At 34.5% G+C, this 15,785-nt stretch overlaps 1 protein-coding gene across 4 annotated transcripts in view; it reads left to right on the top strand.

Moving 5' to 3' along the window:
- The first annotated feature begins 3,054 nt into the window (after positions 1-3,054).
- LOC123548301 (E3 ubiquitin-protein ligase ariadne-1-like) overlaps positions 3,055-15,785 on the top strand; it is a 366,173-nt gene continuing 353,442 nt past the window's right edge. For 2 of the 4 annotated variants that reach the window (XM_045335454.2, XM_045335450.2), the window contains exon 1: positions 3,055-3,305. The gene's annotated coding sequence lies outside the window, so the exon portion shown is untranslated. The remainder of the gene's footprint in view (positions 3,306-15,785) is intronic. The other 2 variants (XR_008371494.1, XM_045335453.2) reach the window with 1 other exon arrangement.

The raw sequence follows: 15,785 nt of genomic DNA, 5'->3' as shown, positions 1-15,785 counted from the left end.
TTGTCTACTGACCATGTTATCTTGTCAAAAGGACATGCCATTATGTTTACAGCAGTGTTAATTTGTTAAAAGTTGTCTTATTTTGTCCGTTTTCTATACTGTATTGTCTACTGACTATGTTATCTTGTCAAAACGACATGCCATTATGTTTACAGGAGTGTTAACTTGATAAAAACTGTGTTATTGTGTCCGTTTGCTATACTGTCTTGTCTACTGGCCATGTTATCCTGTCAAAAGAACATGCCATTAGGTTTACATAAGTGTTAACTTGTTTAAAGCTGTGTTATTATGTCCGTTTGCTATACCGTCTTGTCTACTGACCATGCTATCAAGTCAAAAGGACATGCCATTATGTTTACATAAGTGTTAACTTGATTAAAGCTGTGTTATTTTGTCCGTTTGCTATACCGTCTTGTCTACTGACCATGTTATCTTGTCAAAAGGACATGTCATTATGTTTACATAAGTGTTAACTTGTTAAAAGCTGTGCTATTTTGCCCGTTTGCTATACTGTCTTGTCTACTGACCATAATATCTTGTCCAACGGACATGTCATCAGTTTGCATGCAGTATTAACTTGTTAAAAGCTGTGTTATTTTGTCCGTTTTCTATACTGTCTTGTCTACTGATCATAGTATCTTGTCAAAGAACATGTCATTATGTTTACATAAGTGTTAACTTGTTTAAAGCTGTGTTATTATATCCGTTTGCTATACCGTCTTGTCTACTGACCATGCTATCAAGTAAAAAAGACATGCCATTATGTTAACATAAGTGTTAACTTGTTTAAAGCTGTGTTATTTTGTCCGTTTGCTATACTGTCTTGTCTACTGACCATGTTATTTTGTCAAAAGGACATGTCATTATGTTTACATAAGTGTTAACTTGTTAAAAGCTGTGCTATTTTGCCCGTTTGCTATACTGTCTTGTCTACTAACCATAGTATCTTGTCCAACGGACATGTCATTATGTTTACATGCAGTATTAACTTGTTAAAAGCTGTGTTATTTTGTCCGTTTTCTATACTGTCTTGTCTACTGACCATGTTATCTTGTCAAACGGACATGTCATTATGCTTACATAAGTATTAACTTGTTAAAAGCTGTGCTATTTTGTCCGTTTGCTGTACTGTCTTGTCTACTGTCCATATTATCTTGTCAAACAGACATGCCATTATGTTAACTTACAGTATTACCTTGTTGAAAGCTGTTTTATTTTGTCCGTTTGCTATACTGTCTTGTCTACTGATCATAGTATCTTGTCACACAGACATGCCATTATGTTAACTTACAGTATTAACTTGTTTAAAGCTGTGTTATTTTGTCTGTTTGCTATACTGTCTTGTCTACTGATCATAGTATCTTCTCAAACGGACATGCCATTATTTTAACTTACAGTATTAACTTGTTTAAAGCTGTGTTATTTTTTCCGTTTTCTATACTGTCCTGTCTACTGACCATGTTATCTTGTCAAGAGGACAAGCCATTATGTCTACAGCAGTATTTACTTGTTAAAAGTTGTGTTATTTTGTCCGTTTTCTATACTGTCTTGTCTACTGACCATGTTATCTTGTCAAAAGGACATGCCATTATGTTTACAGCAGTGTTAACTTGTTAAAATCTGTGTTATTTTGTCCATTTTCTTTACTGTCTTGTCTCCTGACCATGTTTTATTTTGTCAAAAGGACAAGCCATTATGTTTACGGCAGTGTTAACTTGTTAAAAACTGTGTTATTTTGTCCGTTTGCTATACTATCTTGTCTACTGACCATGTTTTCTTGTCAAAAGGACATGCCATTATGTTTACATAAGTGTTAACTTGTTTAAAGCTGTGTTATTTTGTCCGTTTGCTACACCGTCTTGTCTACTGACCATATTATCAAGTCAAAAGGGCATGCCATTATGTTTACATAAGTGTTAACTTGTTTAAAGCTATGTTATTTTGTCCGTTTGCTATACTGACTTGTCTACTGACCATGTTATCTTGTCAAAACGACATGTCATTATGTTTACATAAGTGTTAACTTGTTAAAAGCTATGTTATTTTGTCCGTTTTCTATACTGCCTTGTCTACTGACCATGTTATCTTGTCAAAAGGACATGCCATTATGTTAACAACAACAACAACAACAACATTGCGTTGAACAAGTTAATATGGTATGGTCCAAGTAATTGCTGTATGTTAGGCGTAAAAAAATGTTTGTTTCTGGTATCCCTACCCTAATTTTTCTGAGCATGTTACCGGAAACAAATATTGTTTAGGCCTTAACATAATGGTACGTCAAATTGACAAGATAATATGGTTGGTAGACAAGACAGAATAGCAAACGGACAAAATAACACAGCTTTAAACAAGTTAACACTTCTGTAAACATAATGGCATGTCCTTTTGACAAGTTATTATGATGAGTAGACAAGACTGTACAGCAAACAGACAAAATAACACAGCCTTTTAACAAGTTAATACTGTATGTAAACAAGCATGTCTGTTTGACAAGATAACATGGTCAGTAGACAAGACAGTATAGCAAATGGACAAAACACAACTAGACAAGACAGTATAGCAAACAGACAAAATAACACAGCCTTAAACAAATTAATATTGTATGTAATCATAGTGGCATGTCCGTTTGACAAGATAATATGGTCAGTAGACAAGATAGTACAGCAAACTAACAAGAAAACACAGCTTTAAACAAATTAATATTGTATGTAATCATAATGGCATGTCCGTTTGACAAGATAATATGGTCAGTAGACAAGATAGTACAGCAAACTAACAAGAAAACACAGCTTTAAACAAACCAATACTGTATGTTAACATAATAAAACTACAGTTGATCACATCAGACAGTCCCGGCGTTCCATACTATTTTATCTCCATGCCCTACTGCGATAAATTAATGTTAGATCTATTTTTGAATATAACGTAAATAAAAACCATGAGACGTCACTTACATGGTGTTAAACAGTACGGGAAACCTATGGGGGTTTCACTACTTTCTGAATGGAAAACTTGTTTCCCGTTTCGTGAAGTACATTTTTTAAAACCACCATGTTAGACTTGTTTTATTCAAAAGGCCCGATGCATTAGAGTACACATATCATTAAATAAAATGCTAGTGTAAACCTTACAGAGGTATCTAAATTTCTACAGAGATATCCAATTGAAATACAAAATCTGGATTTTAAATTTGTGTGGCCTTGGTTCTATTTAGAGAAAGAGAAACAAAACCGTACAAACACGTCATTGCTGCGCAGTTGATTTTTCATTTCATGGTGATAGTTCGAAGACGTCATTTTCAGGTATGTAAATTTTCATTGTAGAGGTAAATATAATTTTCAAAAATCATCAATATTTCTTTTTCCTCTTTATAGTTACTATTTCAGTTCTGTAGAAATTGTTACTTTAGATGAGTCGAAGGCTCACATAGGAATAAGATTTAAAGACAAACATAGACTACAGGTATCCTATTTTGTTTATACATGATTTGCATCGGAAAATACAAGTATTTACTTTGTTTTCACCATGACATCTTGTGCGTTTTTTTCCGTTAAGGTAACAGTACGCATATTATAGAACTTGGATGTATATAGTCAAGTTTAGACCACACTTTGTTTTTACAGTGTTATATTGTTTATAACCCAGGAAGGACCTTATATTGTCCACCTTTCATCTTAAGATATAGGTATGGGCGTGGTGGGGGTTTGAGAGCAGGTCACTAGACAGAGGTGGGTTCTTAAAAGCAATTTCACATTTACACTAAAAACAGAAACGATACCGATGGGTAACCGCATTAAAAGTAGAATACAACAAGTCAACGAGGGTTTATATATGTACGCCAAAACAGAAACTGAAATTAAAACGAAAGCAAAACGAAAACATGCATTTATTAAGTTTCTAAAAGGGTTGAAACAATCTGAAAACATCACGTTTCTCCACACGTTCGTTGGCCTTTTTTATTCAGAATCCCTGTTTATAAATTATATGTACCCATTTCTTTCTCCAAAGACGACGTCTGCGCCTCTATAGGTTTTGTTCTAACACATCTCGATTTGATTGCAAGTTGTTGTTTTTAAAAAGAGGTGAAGTTGCTAAAAGGGTTGAAAAATCTGAAAACATCACGTTTCTTCCCAAGTTCGTTGCTTTGCTATGATAAACGTCAAACATTTAGAATTCCCTGTTTATAAATTACATGTGGAGCTCTACCTATTTCTTTCTCCAAAGATGACGTCTGCGCTTCTATATGTTTACTTCTATCATGGCTCGAATTGATTGCCAGTAGAAGAAGGTAAAGCTGTTAAAAGGGTTGAAAAATCTGGAAACATCACGTTTCTCCACACGTTCGTTGGCAGTTTTTATTTGCTTTGATAAACGACAAACATTACTCAGAATTCCCTGTTTATAAATTACATGTACCCATTTCTTTCTCCATTTGAAGACCACGTCTGCGCCTCTATATGTTTTGTTCTAACATGGCTCGATCTGATAGCCTGTTAAAAAGGAGACAGATCTAAAGCTGTGTTAGCTTTACGATAAAAAAACGTTGACGCGCAGACTTGTAAATGAGCATTATGACGTCAAGCTTGACGTCAAATAGCCACACGACAGTTCATTACTTCTCAAATAAATGAAGTCCAGCATAATTTTTATAAAAATATTTCAGTAAGCATGTAAGAATGGAAATGATCAATGCCTTCTTGTGGTTTATCTCTAATTTACCGTGGTACAATTCCTGCGCATCTGAACTTTGAACAGTGATAAATTAGACGACACACCACTCGAGGGCCTTGCATATTTGACAAATTCACATGCCAAAGTCAGAGATAAAATGTTTTACAGATAGAAACTTACCTGTTATGGCTTAAATGATGCGGTGGCAACAATGACTAGTATACTCTTGTACGTTTTATCAAGTTGGTTCATTTTGAAAAAAAAAATCTACTAGCATTTATGGTAGCTGAAAGCGAAAAGAATTTATTTTAGAATATATTTCTGCAAGAGCAAACGTTAATATCCGTGAACCTTTAGGAAAAAAGCGACTTTTTCAAGCATTTTCCAGAAATCCAGCTTGTGTCTGTTTTCGTATATGTGGAAAACCCCGTAGCTATACTTTATTTTATGTTTCTTTCTATTTCGGTTTCGTTTTGGAGAAGAAAAACTACTGAAGTAGATCTAGATGATCTTTATTGATTTGAAGATATGCACGATGTTTGCTTACGGAAACTTTCCGATTTTTAGCTCTCCTGTCACGTAGTGACAGGGTAAGCTTTTGTGATCGTCCGTCGTCCGTCCGTCCGTCCGTCCACAATTTCCTTGTGAACACGATAAAGACCACATTTTGTATTTGATTTTAATCAAACTTGCACACAACTTGTATGGGCATAATATCTCGGTTCCTTTCGAAAAATGACCAGATCCCATCATGGGTTCCAGAGTTATGGCCCCTTAAAGGGCCGCAATTTGCTATTTTTGGCTTGTGAACACGATAGATACAACATTTTGCAATAAACTTTAATCAAACTTACACACAACTTGTATTGGCATAATATCTCGGTTCCTTTCGAAAACTGGCCAGATCCCGTCATAGGTTCCAGAGTTATGGCCCCTTAAAAGTCCAAAATTTGCTATTTTGACTTTTGCGGACATAAAGAGACTTCATTTATGGTTTGATCTGATACAAACTTGCAAAATATCTTCAACAACAATAAATCTTGGATTCCATGATGAATCTTCAGAACCAATCATAGGTTCCGCAGTTATTTTATATCTGATTACCTCCCCTGATTTTAATCAAAATGGATTCATATCAGTAAGTACTTATAGGACTCATTTGAAATTTCATTATTGTAATTAGGTGGACTGAAACAATCAGGGTAGATGACTATGGACTGATTTTATGTCAAATTACCTTCCTTATTTCAAATCAGAATGGGTATACCTCCGTAACTAATGAAGATTCTGATCTGAAATTTCATTTATACCATCAGATTGACTTGGACAATCAGTGAATATACATATTGACTTAATTTATGACAAATTACCTCCCTTTATCTTTTATATAAATGAATATACCTAGCAGCTTCTAATGAGATTGGTTTGAAACGTTATTTATGTCTTCCATGGTAAGAAATAGTCATGTTAGATAACTCTTGATTGAACGTTTATTGATATGAATACTTTTCTAACATTTTGTTGTAAAGGCTTGTACTCTGTATCTTCTACATGCATATACCAATGCATGTTTACCTCCCCTGATTTTATTAAAAGTGGATTTATCTCAGTAAGTATTTATAGAACTCATTTGATATTTCATTATTGTCATTAGTTGGACTGAGACAATCAGGGTAGATAACTATGGACAGATTTTATGTCAAATTACCTCCCTTTGTTTCAAATTAAAATGGGTGTATCTCAGTAACCAATGAAGATACTGATTTGAAATGTCATTTATGCCATCAGATGGACTCGGATAATCAAGGTAGATAACTTTTGACTTAATTTATGACAAATTACCTCCCTTTATTTTATGTAATTGAATATACCTCAGCAGCATCTAATGAGATTGGTTTTAAATGTGATTTAAGTCTTCCAGGGTAAGGAATAGTCATGCTAGTACAAAAATGCATTATTTGAGCCTAGGACCCTCAAACTTGGTATGGTGATTGCTGATTGGCACTGACTAGTATGTGATCCATAGGTCAAAAAGGACTGTTACAAGAAAATATGTATCCTGATGATGTTTAACGTGTATGCCTATGTGATTTTTGTCAAAACTTGATCTTATCATTAAGAGCAATGGTACTCAGGTGAGCGATATAGGGCCATCATGGCCCTATTATGCAATCAACTTTAATCAAACTTGCACACAACTTGTATTGGTATAATATCTTGGTTCCTTTCGAAAACTGAATTTATGACATATTACCTTCCTTTATTTTTATGTAAATGAATATACCTTGGCAGCTTCTAATGAGATTGGTTTGAAACGTTATTTATGTCTTCCATGGTAAGAAATAGTCATGTAAGATAACTCTTGATTGAACGTTTATCAATATGAATACTTTTCTAATATATTGTTGTAAAGGTTTGTACTCTTCTACATGCATTACATATGTATGATTACCTCCCCTGATTTTAATAAAAAATGGATTTATCTCAGTAAGTATTTATAGGACTCATTTGAAATTTCATTATTGTCATTAGTTGGTCTGAGACAATCAGGGCAGATAACTATGCACGGATTTTATGTCAAATTACCTCCCTTTGTTTTAAATTAAAATGGGTGTATCTCTGTAACCAATGAAGATACTGATTTGAAATTTCATTTATGCCATCAGATGGACTCGGACAATCAGGGTAGATAACTTTTGATTGAATTTATGACAAATTACCTCCCTTTATTTTATGTTAATGAATATACCTCAACAGCATCTAATGAGATTTGTTATAAATGTTATGTATGTCTTCCAGGGTAAGGAATAGTCATGCTAGTACAAAAATGCATTATTTGAGCCTAGGACCCTCAAACTTGGTTTAGAGATTGGCCCTGACTAGTGACCCATGGATCAAAAAGGACTGTTACCAGAAAATATTTATCCTGATGATATTTAATGTGTATGCCTATGTGATCTATGTCAAAACTTGATCTTATCATTAAGAGCAATGGTACTCAGGTGAGCGATATAGGGCCATCATGGCCCTCTTGTTTAAAAAGTTATACCGGAATTACAAATGTTGTAATTTATGTCATTGCTATCAATAATACTTTTAATGGTAAAGAAATCAATATAAATACGTCATGGATTAAAAAAAATTGGTCTAAATACACGGTGTATATGCATATCGGATCCCTCTCTGTGGTAGATGAGAAAAGGGATCCCTCTCTGTTCGCTCACAGAACACTCTTTGTGGTAAACAATGAACTCCAACGTCAGGGAGCTCAGAAAATCAAACGTTTCGTCCTGAACACAGGTTTGTGCATAAAAACGTATGAACCACGGAAAGACGTGGCTATATGCCATTGCCTTTTTATCGTTACATTTGTGTTATCAGTTGACACAAGTCGAAACGAAGATGGAATGTAGCCGGAGGTACTTGCTCGGATGAACACCGTGCGACGTTTATGAAACTTAAATACGACTCTCTTTGAATATAGCAAGTATCTAATACCTTAGATGTGAATCCAATTATCCCATCATATTTTTAAATACAGAAATCATCATATTTCCTTAAAAACGCTCTACGTTCGATTTCGTTAATGCACGGGATCCCTCTCAGTCGGCTCAATTTTGCCTCAAGGATCCCTCATGACTCTCTGCACACGGCACGGTAGCCCTCTCGGACACAATTAATTTTCTATCGGCACCGGCGCCCTCTCAATTTAACTTCAGTGTTAGAGTTATGAGATGGTCTTCGTATTTAAAAGCACCACAATAATTATAGGTTATTAGCTATGCACGAGTTTTGCAGCGGAAATAGATTGCATGACTTTAGGAGCACAATATTCTTCCGCTAAAGAACGAGTGCATATTTACCGATGCAAAGATGATAACATTTTTCTTACATACGCATACTAAGTAATGTAACTACTATAAATTTGTTCAATAGTCTGAATAAGATTGACAATACTGAACTAAATAAAGGAATTAATGCCGCGACACACATTCAATTACGACACACATCCGATATGAAAGTCAGGCGTCAGTGTACTGACAAATATCGATGTTTCCGGTACAGACTTGTGTGCCCGGGCGGACGGGGATATGTTACAGATGTGTCGCTGAATGCCCCCTTTTAATAATAATAATAATAATAATAATAATAAAGACTTTAACGAGGCAGCATACTTGCCGAAGCAATCTTCCGTATGGGCCTCAGACTAGCTAAGCACGTATGGCCCTCTTTGTATCAAATCAAATTATACAAATTCTAGTTTAAAAGTTACTTGAGTACCACTAAGGTAGTAAAGTTTAAATATGCATATTATGTGAAATTACTGATATATTTTCAATTTAAAAGCATATTAAGGGAAGTAAAAACACCATGATTTATTTCCCTTAGAAAAAAAATACCATCGCAAAATTCTAACTTGGAAGCTGAGGATACTGGTGCCGATAGAAAATTTTGTCGAAGAGGGTTTCCGTACAGGGTGCAGAGAGTCAAGAGGGATCCTGTGAGGCAAAATTGCACCGACTGAGAGGGATCCTGTGCATTAACGAAATCGAAAGTAGGGCGTTTTTTAAGGACACATAATGAAAATAACCACATAAAGTGTATTTGCAAGTAAGATTGGGTCAACGACTTCACATCTAAGGTACAGGTGTTGAATTTTGAGACAGGCTAAATATTTGTCTTGAAAATGCTTTTCAAAAATGTGGTAAAATTCTGTTAGTAGAGAACATTAATGGAGACCAGCTTAACACAAGTAATCATAAATTTCGAGACATCCTCTTTTTAAACAATATGCATAACGTTATTTCGGAACCAACAAGGGTTTCAGCTAATTCATCAACATTAATCGACCCTATTGCTATCTCTGATGCGGATTTACTTTTACATTCCGGTATTTTTCATACCCCGAGGCATATAAGTGACAATTTTGGCACTTTTATTTACATGAAGTTTAAGTTACCCCCATCTGTTCCTTATAAAAGACTAGTGTTGTATTTTAATTGCGCAGACTTCGATTAACTCAACGGCTTGATTATTGCAACTGATTGGTCATTTCTTGATTTAAACACAATCGATGAGGCTTCCGAAAATTTTAATATTAAATTTATGGAACTAGCAAAACTCTGTATTCCGTCCAACTATGTAACGATAAGGCCAAAGGATAGACCATGGTATGATTCATTCATTCGTCGTACTTCCTGTAAAAGAGACCGTCAAAAATCTATAGCTATAAAATCAGGTAAAATTAATGACTGGAACGTTTATAAGCAACTTCGGAATAAAGTAAACAATCTTAAAACACATGCTAAACAAAAATACCATAATGACCTAGAATCTACATTAAGTGATAGCATGTATAATAACCCTACTGGAAAACAGTTAAACAACCAGTAAAAGGCAACAAAAACTGTGAAATTATACCACCGTTAAATGTATACGTCAGATACCGAAAAAGCGAATTGTTTAAATGATTACTTTGTATCTATATCTACAGTTGATGACTCAAGAACAAACCTTCCAGACTTTTTCCCAAAAACTGTTTTCCGTGCCCAAATGCGTAACAAATGCAGTTATTTAAATGCTGATTTATATAGAAATCATTTGAGAGACAATGCTGCATGTGATTGTGGTCACGATATTGAAGATGCTGAACATTTTCTCTTTAAATGTTGACATTATGCTTTACAAAGAATACAGCTTTTTAACGCCACACGTATTTTTCATCCAATGAATACGTGTACTCTTTTGTTTGGAGATGAAAATTATACTGAAGAAGAAATTCACTAATATTTTTTAGAAGTACAAAAATATATCAAACATACAAATCGTTTTCGTTAAGGTACCTGATTGCTGCAGTATTATATAAACTTAACGTAGTTGTACCTGACACAAAGTTACGACCCAAGACTCTGGACTCTCCCTCTCCTTATATTTCCATCCATCTCGCTTTCCCTTAATTTCTACAGTTAAGTCATTCTACTTCTTTTCCAACATTGTTGATATTCATTTCGCTTAACTTCGTTCTCTTCCAATTACATTTTGTCATTTTTCATAAGAATACAATACAATCAATAATATAAAATTTTCCTTTAAATATACCTTCGGGGACGGACCGAACTATTAATGTTGTATGAACTTGTGGTCCAACCCTTTTACCTTTCTTAGAATGTTTTGTATATTTTCTGTATATGTACATTGTATATGTTGTCATAAAAAGGAAGGAATAAAATATGTTTAAATCAAAATCGAAACTAGATATTTGCTATATTCAAGAAAAGTCGTGTTTAAGTTTCTTAATCATCGCAAGATGTTCATCCAAGGCAGTACCCTCCGTCTACATTCCATCTTCGTTTGGACTTGTGTCAACTGATAAAACAAATGTAACGATAAAAAAGCAGTTGTATATAGCTACGTATTTCCGTGGTTCATATGTTATTTATGCACAAAATGTGTTCAGGCCGAAAACTTTTCCGAGCTCACTTACGTTGGAGTTCATTGTTTACCACAAAAAGTGTCCTGTGCGCGAACAGAGATGGATCCGTTTTCTCATTTTCCACAGAGAGGGTTCCGATATGCATATACACCGTGAAGTATTTACTTTGTTTTCACCATGACATCTTAGGCGGTTTTTTTTTCGTTAAGGTAACAGTATGCATATTATACTACTTGTATATACTCGCATCAAGATAAATTTTAGACCATACTTAGTTTCTACAGTGTTATATTGTTTATAACCCAGGATGGACCTTATATTGTCCACCTTTCATCTTAAGATATAGCTGTATTATAACTGTATCATCAAAATAATATTCATGAAGTTTGTGTCAGGGCGTGGTGGGGGTTTGAGAGCATGTCACTAGACAGAGGTGGGTTCTTAAAAGTAATTTCACATTTACACTAAAAACAGAAACGATACCGATGGGTAACCTCATTAAAAGTAGAATACAACAAGTCAACGAGGGTTTATATATGTACGCCAAAACAGAAACTGAAATTAAAACGAACGCAAAACGAAAACATGCATTTATTAAGTTTCTTAAAGGGTTGAAAAATCTGAAAACATCACGTTTCTGCACATGTTCGTTGGCCTTTTTATTTACTTTGATAAACGACAAACACTACTAAGAATTCCCTGTTTATAAATTACATGTAGAGCGGGTGAGGGTCTGGCCGGCCGTCGACAGTAACCAGCCATTGCGCAGAAACACCCTTTCTTTATGCCGTTGTTAAGTCAATTTTAGCAAATACGGAAGTTTTCAGTCCGCATTTTTTAAAAGTTTGATAATCAATGATATTCAGTAGGTTTTCAGTATTTTAGCGACAGATTTAATTTTAGCAGCAGTAACTTATCTATATTTAACATTTTACATGTGTAATTTATTAAAATTTCAAGGTCAAACAAATCTATTTTTAGAGAGGCCGAGGAAGGCTGACGAAATTTTTACAATTCTTGTCAACTCGGACACTTGCACAAAAAAAAAATCATTTAAGTGAAAAAGTACAAAGATCTAGATCTAATGACTTTAAATATTATAATGATATCTTTAATAAAATGTTATATAATGAAATATAAATAGATATTCTAATTGTTTTAATCAGAAGAAATCACGCATTAAAGATTCCACTACATTTGCTCTAATTAGTGTTAATTGGCATCCATCGAGTTTATCATTCATTCGTCGATTATCAGCTTGTCAATGTGCAGGTAGTAAAAATAGTTAGAAAGTTTCAGACTGGATTCCCATACTAATCGAAGAGCAGTGTTGTTTCAAGAGCAGTGTTGTTTGTTATCTTGGCGATCTTGTTTCGAACCCAAAACTGCTGCATTTTTTTCTTATGACTAATATAGATCTACATTTTTGTCCAGATATGAAAAGAACATATTATAATTTCCACTTGGCGTGTTTTGATCTGTAAATGTACACAAATGAGCTTTAGCCTAATAATACGTTTGTGGGCATTGCGGGGTCTGGGCCTATCGCATTAATCTTTGGGACAATTCTAATTCTATAAAAACAATATTTCAATATTTTTCTGTCTTTTATATACGAGTCGGCATTTAAGTAATAGCCAGTGTCAAAAAGGGCCTCCGTGGCCGAGTGGTTGAGGTCGCTGACACAGAACCACTTGCCCTTCACCCAGTTGCCCGGGGCCTTTTTCCACCATCAAAAGCAGGCAAGTCGCCATTCTGTCAGTGTGACGTACGTTTAACCCAACAATCCGGTGTTCCAGGACTTACTGGGCATGTGTTGCATGTTTGAAATTGAATGACGAACACGTAACATTATTTGTGTGTGACTATTGTTGATTAGATTTTTAAGATTTTAGGAATGTAGACAAAGTAACAGAAGTTTCACATAGAGCATGGTCATTATCCTTAATGATTAAGGATACTGACCATGCTACTTCTGTTACTTTGTCTACATTCTTAAATTCTGAAATTGATTCGGCATTAATTTTTAAAGGATTTACGGCATGTGACATGTTCTACATGTTTGTTCCTGCGAATTTATGACGTAGATATGTTTCAAATGAAATTTGAGTGCTTAATTTAATTCATTAAAGAATTATTACGATTTTTTTTATCAAAACAGCATTGTCATTTTAAAAACTTTGTCACGGCCGCGGTGAAACCCGACTGTGTGGCAGACCAGCATCGAAAACGGCCGACATGGGCCGACGACACTAGACAGTAATTACATTGACTGGTTATCAATTTGTACAATGTTTTACCGCAATTAACCTATGAAATGTGCGGGACAGTCTGATTTATATTTAGAGTCACTAGAATAAGAAATCAGAACTAGAATGTTCCTCATACGGTATTGAATTAATTAAACGGCCGAATAACCCCGAACCCACTCTACATGTACCCATTTCTTTCTCTAAAGACGACGTCTGCGCCTCTATATGTTTTGTTCTAACATTGCTTGATTTGATTGCCAGTTGTTTTTTTTTAAAAAGAGGTAAAGCTGCTAAAAGGGTTGAAAATTCTGAAAACCACGTTTCTTCCCAAGTTCGTTGCTTTGCTATGATAAACGTCAAAACATTTAGAATTCCCTGTTTATAAATTACTTGTAGAGCTCTATACCTATTTCATTCTCCAATTTAAAGATGACGTCTGCGCTTCTATATGTTTTATTCTATCATGGCTCGATTTGATTGCCAGTTAAATTAGAAGAAGGTAAAGCTGCTAAAAGGGTTGAAAAAATCTGAAAAAATCACGTTTCTCCACACGTTCGTTGGCCTTTTTTATTTGCTTTGATAAACGACAAACATTGCTCATAATTCCCTGTTTATAAATTACATGTACCTATTTCTTTCTCCAAAGACGACGTCTGCGCCTCTATATGTTTAATTCTATTACATGGCTCGATCTGATAACCTGTTAAAAAGGAGACGGATTTAAAGATGTGTTAACTTTACGATAAAAAAAACGTTGACGCGCAGACTTGTAAAGGAGCATTATGACGTCAAGTTTGACGTCAAATAGCCACGCGACAGTTCATTACTACTCGGATAAATGAAGTCCAGCATAATTTCTATAAAAATATTTCAGTGAGCATGTAAGAATGGAAATGATCAATGCCTTCTTGTGGTTTATCTCTAATTTACCGTGGTACAATTCCTGCGCATTTGAACTTTGAACAGTGATAAATTAGACGACAAACCATTCAAGGGCCTTGAATATTTGATAAATTTATACACAAGCATTATTACCCATGCCAAAGTAATAGATAAAATGTTTTATAGATACTTGTAACAATGACTATAGTGTACTCTAGTACGTTTTATCAACAAAAAATCTACTAGCATTTATGGTAGCTGAAAGCAAAAAGAATTTATTTTAGAATATATTTCTGCATGAGCAAACGTAAATATCCGTGAACCTTTAGTGTAACGTTTTAGCACCATGTAATGGCATCCACACGGACAGACACACACAAATCCCGTCGGTGAACAGCTAGCTCAATGACAATTGACAGGTTTACAAATTTGCATATTAATGGAATTACTTCCCTTTATGCATTCAGTAATCGTTACATTAGGAAAAAGCGACCATTTTCGAGCATTATCCAGAAATCCAACTTTTGTCTGTTTTCGTTTAGGTGGAAAACCCCGTAGCTATAGTTTATTTTATGTTTCTTTTTATTTCGGTTTCGTTTTGGGGAAGAAAGATTACTGAAGCAGATCTAGATGATCTTTATTGATTTGAAGATGTTTGCACGATGTTTGCTTACGGAAACTTTCTGATTTTTTAAAAGTTATACCGGTATTACAAATGTTGTAATTTATGTCATTGCTATTAATAATACGCTTTTAATGGTAAAGAGATCAATATATTTTATACGTCATGGATTAAATAATTTTGGTCTAAATATAGAGCATTGTTAAAATTCATGAACACGCACTGCTTTGACAACACAAGATTGATACGGGAGTCATTCTTCATTATCATTTTTAGCTCGACTATACGAAGTATGGAGAGCTGTTCTACTCGACCCGGCGTAGGCGTCCTTCCGCGGTCGCACTTTGGTTAAAGTTTTGATGCACTTTCACTTTATCTCTGTAATTACTTGATGGATTTGTTTCAAACTTAAAATAGTTATTCCTCATCATCACCCACATCATATGGCACAAGGGCTATAACTGTCACACGAATATTTTATGAAAATATCCCCCCTTTTTACTTAGAATTTCAGGTTAAAGTTTTCATGCACTTTCACTCTATCTCAGTAAATACTAAATGGATTTGCTTCAAACTTAAAACAGTTGTTCCACTTTATCACCCACATAATATGACACAAGGTCCATAACACTGGTACCAATATTTCATGAATTATGCCCCCCTCCCACCCACCTTTTACTTAGAATTTCAGGTTAAAGTTTTCATGCACTTTCACTTTATCTCAATTATTACTAAATGGATTTGATTTAAACTTAAAATAGTTATTCAACATCATCACTCACATCATATGTCACAAGGTCCATAACTCTGGTACCAATATTTCATGAATTATGCCCCTTTTACTTAGATTTTCAGGTTAATTTTGATGCATTTTCACTGTATCTCAGTTATTACTAAATGGATTTGATTCAAACTTACAGTC

The sequence above is a fragment of the Mercenaria mercenaria genome, chromosome 6 (genome assembly GCF_021730395.1).
Source record: "Mercenaria mercenaria strain notata chromosome 6, MADL_Memer_1, whole genome shotgun sequence".
NCBI lineage: Eukaryota > Metazoa > Mollusca > Bivalvia > Venerida > Veneridae > Mercenaria > Mercenaria mercenaria.
Note: the sequence above shows the minus strand (reverse complement) of the source record. Positions and strands in the feature narration are given on the sequence as shown.